The sequence below is a fragment of the Triticum aestivum genome, chromosome 2B (assembly GCF_018294505.1).
Source record: "Triticum aestivum cultivar Chinese Spring chromosome 2B, IWGSC CS RefSeq v2.1, whole genome shotgun sequence".
Lineage (NCBI taxonomy): Eukaryota > Viridiplantae > Streptophyta > Magnoliopsida > Poales > Poaceae > Triticum > Triticum aestivum.
This window is the reverse complement of record NC_057798.1, coordinates 794,435,135-794,441,239: the sequence shown is the minus strand read 5'-3', so window position 1 is coordinate 794,441,239 and position 6,105 is coordinate 794,435,135.

The window sequence follows — 6,105 nt, the reverse complement described above, 5'->3', positions numbered from 1 at the left end:
TTCAACTCTAATGGCGCATCAGAAGGTGGTGCGCCATTAGTATATACTAATGGCGCACCACTTGTCTGGTGCGCCATTAGTGTCAATCACATCTATAACCCTTTTTCTAGTAGTGAGGTGGCTAGCGGGTGTCTGTCTCTCCCACTTTAGTTGGATTGGATTCGATGAAAAGGGTCCTTATGAAGGGTAAATAACAATTGGCATATCATGTTGTGGTTTCGGCGTAGGTAAGAAAGGTTCTTGCTAGAAACCTATAGCAGCCACGTAAAAACTTGCAACAACAATTAGAGGACGTCTAACTTGTTTTTGCAGCATATGCCATGTAATGTAATATGGCCAAAAGGATGTGATGAATGATATATATGTGATGTATGAGATTGATCATGTTCTTGTAATAGGAATCATGACTTGCATGTCGATGAGTATGACAACCGGCAGGAGCCATAGGAGTTGTCTTAATTTATTGTATGACCAGCGTGTTATTGAATAACGCCATGTAATTACTTTACTTTATTGCTAAACCGTTAGCCATAGTAGTAAAAGTAATAGTTGGCGAGAAAACTTCATGAAGACACGATGATGGAGATCATGGTGTCATGCCGATGACGATGATGATCATGGCGCGCCGAAGATGGAGATCAAAAGGAGCAAAATGATATTGGCCATATCATGTCACTATTTGATTGCATGAGATTTTTATCATGTTTTCGCATCTTATTTGCTTAGAACAATGGTAGCATAAATAAGATGATCCCTCATAAAATTTCAAGAAAGTGTTCCCCCTAACTGTGCACCATTGCGAAGGTTCGTTGTTTTGAAGCACCACGTGATGATCGGGTGTGATAGATTCTAACGTTCGCATACAACGGGTGTAAGCCAGATTTACACATGCAAAACACTTAGGTTGACTTGACGAGCCTAGCATGTACAGACATGGCCTCGGAACACAAGAGACCGAAAGGTCGAACATGAGTCGTATAGCAGATGCGATCAACATGAAGATGTTCACCGATGATGACTAGTCCGTCTCACGTGATGATCTGACACGGCCTAGTTGACTCGGATCATGTATCACTTAGATGACTAGAGGGACGTCTATCTAAGTGGGAGTTCATTAAATAATCAGATGAACTTAATTATCATGAACATAGTCAAAAGGTCTTTGCAAATTATGTCGTAGCCTACGCTTTAGTTCTACTGTTTTAAGATATGTTCCTAGAGAAAATTTAGTTGAAAGTTGACAGTAGCAATTATGCGGACTGGGTCCGTATACTAAGGATTTTCCTCATTGCTGCACAGAAGGCTTATGTCCTTAATGCACCGCTCGGTGTGCTGAACCTCGAGCGTCGTTTGTGGATGTTGCGAACATCTGACATACACGTTTTGATGACTACATGATAGTTCAGTGCATAATGTTAAACGGTTTAGAATTGAGGCACCGAAGACATTTTTGAAACGTCGCAGGACATATGAGATGTTCCAAGAGCTGAAATTAGGATTTCAGGCTCGTGCCCACGTCAAGAGGTATGAGACCTCTGACAAGTTTCTTAACCTGCAAACTAAGGGAGGAAAGCTCAATCATTGAGCATGTGCTCAGATTGTCTGAGTACTACAATCACTTGAATCGAATGGGAGTTAATCTTCCAGATGAGATAGTGATGGTTCTCCATAGTCACTGCCACCAAGCTATTAGAGCTTCGTGATGAACTATAACATATCAGGGATAGACATGATGATCCTTGAGGTATTTGCGATGTTTGACACCGCTAAAGTAGAAATCGAGTAGGAGCATCAATTGTTGATGGTTAGTAAAACCACTAGTTTCAAGAAGGGCAAGGGCAAGAAGGGATACTTCATGAAACGACAAATCAGTTGCTGCTCTAGTGAAGAAACCCAGGGTTGAACCGAAACCCGAGACTAAGTGCTTCTGTAATGAGGGAACGGTCACTGAAGCAGAACTACCCTAGATACTTGGTGGATGAGAAGGCTGGCAAGGTTGACAGAAGTATATTGGATATACATTGTATTAAATGTGTACTTTACTAGTACTCCTAGTAGCACCAGGGTATTAAGATACCGGTTCGGTTGCTAAGTGTTAGTAACTCGAAATAAAATAGCTACGGAATTAACAGAGACTAGCTAAAGGTGAGATGATGATGTGTGTTGGAAGTGTTTCCAAGGTTGATGTGATCAAGCATCGCCTGCTCCCTCTACCATCAGATTGGTGTTAAACCTAAATAATTGTTATTTGGTGTTTGCGTTGAGCATAGACATGATTGGATTATATTTATCGCAATACGATTATTCATTTAAGGAGAATAATGGTTACTTGTTTATTTGAATAATACCTTCAACGGTCTTGCACCTAAAATGAATGGTTTATTGAATCTCGATCATAGTGATACACATGTTCATACCAAAAGATATAAGATAGTAATGATAGTACCACATACTTGTGGCACTACCATTTGAGTCATACTGGTATAAAACGCATGAAGAAGCTCCATGTTGATGGATCTTTGGACTCACTCGTTTTGAAAAGATTGATACATGCGAACCATGTCTATTGGTATATATGCATGAAGAAACTCCATACAGATGGATTGTTTGGACTCACTTGATTTTGAATCACTTGAGACATGCAAATCATACCACATTGGCTAGATGACTAAAAGGCCTCATTTTTCAATGAGATGAAACAAGAGAGCAACTTGTTGGAAGTAATACATTTGATGTGTGCAATCCAATGAGTGCTGAGGCATGCAGTGAATATCCTTATGCTCTTACTTCAGAGATGATTTGAGTAGATTCTGAGTATATTTACTTGATGAAACACGAGTCTGAATTATTGAAAGGTTCAAGCAATTTCAGAGTGAAGTTGAAGATCATCGTGCGAAGAGGATAAAATGTCTATGATATGATCATAGAGATGAATATCTGAGTTACGAGTTTGGTACACAATTAAGACCTTGTGGAAATTGTTTCATAACTAATACCGCCTGTAACACCATAGTTGGGTATACCGCCTAATTCAGATCCGGAAGCAAAAGTGATTGTTTCCAGAAACGGGTCCTTTCTCGAGGAAAAGTTTCTCTTGAAAGAATTGAGTGGGAGGATGGTGGATACTTGATGAGGTTATTGAACCATCAGTTCAACTAGTGTGTAGTAGGGCACATGAAGTTGTTCCTATGGCGCCTACACCAATTGAAGTGGAAGCTAATGATAGTGATCATGAAACTTCAGATCAAGTCACTACCAAACCTCGTAGGTCGACAAGGATGCGTACTACTTCAGAGTGGTACGTAATCCTGTCTTAGAGGTCATGTTGCTAGACAACAATGAACCTACGAGCTATGGAGAAGCGATAGTGGGCTCGGATTTCGATGAATGGCTCGAGGCCATAAAATCCGAGGGAGGATCCATGTATGAAAACAAAGTATAGACTTTGGAAGAACTACTCAATGGTCGTAAGGCTGTTGAGTACAAATGGATTTTAAAAGGAAGACGAACAATGATGGTAAGTGTCACCATTAAGAAAGCTCGACTTGTCGCTAAGATGTTTCTGACAAGTTCAAGGAGTTGACTACGATGAGACTTTCTAACTCGTAGTGATGCTAAGAGTCTGTTGGAATTATATTAGCAGTTACTGCATTATTTATGAAATCTTGCAGGTAGGATGTCAAAACATTGTTTCCTCGATGATTTTCTTGAGGAAAGGTTGTATGTGATACAACCAGAAGGTTTTGTCAATCCTGAAAGATGCTAACAAGTATGCAAAGCTCCGGTAATCCTTCTAAGGACTGGAGTAAGCATCTCGGAGATGGAATATATGCTTTGATGAGATGATCAAAGATTTTGGGTTTATACAAAGTTTATGAGAAACTTGTATTTCCAAAGAAGTGAATGGGAGCACTATAGAATTTCTGATGAGTATATGTTGTTAACATATTATTGATCAGAAATGCTATGGAATTTCTTGAAAGCATATAGGGTTATTTGAAAAGTATTTTTCAATGGAAAACCTGGATTAAGCTACTTGAACATTGAGCATCAAGATCTATAAGGATAGATAAAAAATGCTTAATAGTACTTTCAAATGAATACATACCGTGAAAAGATTTTGAAGGAGTTCAAAATAGATCAGCAAAGAAGGAGTTCTTGGCTGTGTTATAAGGTGTGAGTATTGAGTAAGACTCAAGACCTAACCACGGCAGAAGAGAGAGAAAGTACGAAGGTCGTCCCCTATGCTTTAGACGTAGGCTCTACAGTATGCTATGCTGAGTACCGCACCTGAAGTGTGCCTTGCCATGAGTCAATCAAGGGGTACAAGAGTGATCCAGGAATGGATCACATGACAGGGTCAAACTTAACCTTAGTAACTAGTGGACTAAGGGATTTTCTCGATTATGGAGGTGGTAAAAGAGTTCGTCGTAAAGGGTTACGTCGATGCAAACTTTAACACTAATCCGGATGACTCTGAGTAGTAAACCGGATTCGTATAGTAGAGCAGTTATTTGGAATAGCTCCAAGTGGCGCCTGGTAGCTGCATTTACAAGATGACATAGATATTTGTAAAGCACACACAGATCTGAATGGTTCAGACCCATTGACTAATAAACCTCTCTCACAAGCAATATGATCAAACACCATGGGTGTTGGATTCAATACAATCACATAATGATGTGAACTAGATTATTGACTCTAGTGCAAGTGGGAGACTATTGGAAATATGCCCTAGAGGCAATCATAAAATGGTTATTATTATATTTCCTTGTTCATGATAATTTTCTATTGTTCATGCTATAATTGTATTAACTGGAAACCGTAATACATGTGTGAATACATAGACCACAACATGTCCCTAGTGAGCCTGTAGTTGACTAGCTCGTTGATCAATAGATGGTTATGGTTTCCTGACCATGGACATAGGATGTCATTGATAACGGGATCACATCATTAGGAGAATGATGTGATGGAAAAGACCCAATCCTAAGCATAGCACAAGATCATATAGTTCGTTTGCTAAGAGCTTTTCTAATGTCAAGTATCATTTCCTTAGACCATGAGATTGTGCAACTCCCGAGAACCGTAGGAATGCTTTGGGTGTACCAAACGTCACAAGTAACTGGGTGGCTATAAAGGTGCACTACAGGTATCTCCAAAAGGGTCTGTTGGGTTAGCAAGAATCGAGACTGGGATTTGTCACTCCGTATGATGGAGAGGTATCTTTGGGCCCACTCGGTAATGCATCATTATAATGAGCTCAATGTGACTAAGTAGTTAATCACGGGATCATGCATTACGGAACGAGTAAAGTGAGTTGCCGGTAACGAGATTGAACGAGGTATTGGGATACTGATGATCGAATCTTGGGCAAGTAACATACTGATTGACAAAGGGAATTGTATACAGGATTGCTTGAATCCTCGACATTGTGGTTCATCCGATGAGATCATCGTGGAACATGTGGGAGCCAACATGGGTATCCAGATCCCGCTGTTGGTTATTGGCCGGAGAGATATCTCGGTCATGTCTACATGGTTCCTGAACCCGTAAGGTCTACACACTGAAGGTTAGGTGACGCTAGAGTTGTTATGGGAAATAGTATGTGGTTACCGATGGTAGTTCGGAATCCCGGATGAGATCCCGGACGTGACGAGGAGCTCCAGAATGGTCCGGAGGTGAAGATTGGTACATTGGATGAAGGATATTGGAGTCCGGAATTGTTCCGGGGGTACCAGGTGATGACCAGCGTGTCCGAAAGGGGTTTCGGAGGCCCCAACAAGTGTTGGGGGCCTTATGGGCCAAGGGGAGGGGCACATCAGTCCACTAAGGGGCTGAACGCCCCTCCCACCCCATCTCACGTAACCTGGAGAGGTAGGGGCGCCACTCCTAGGGCAGCCACCCCTCCCGGCTTGGGGGGCAAGTTTCCTAGGGGGTGGGGGCGCCCAAACCCATCTAGGGTTTCCCCTGGCCGCCAACCGGCCCCTCTAGATCCATCTAGAGGGGTCGGCCCCCTCTAGATCCATCTAGAGGGGTCGTCCCCCTCTCCCCTCCCCCTATATATAGTGAGGGGGTGGGAGGGCAGCCACAACCTTCCCCTGG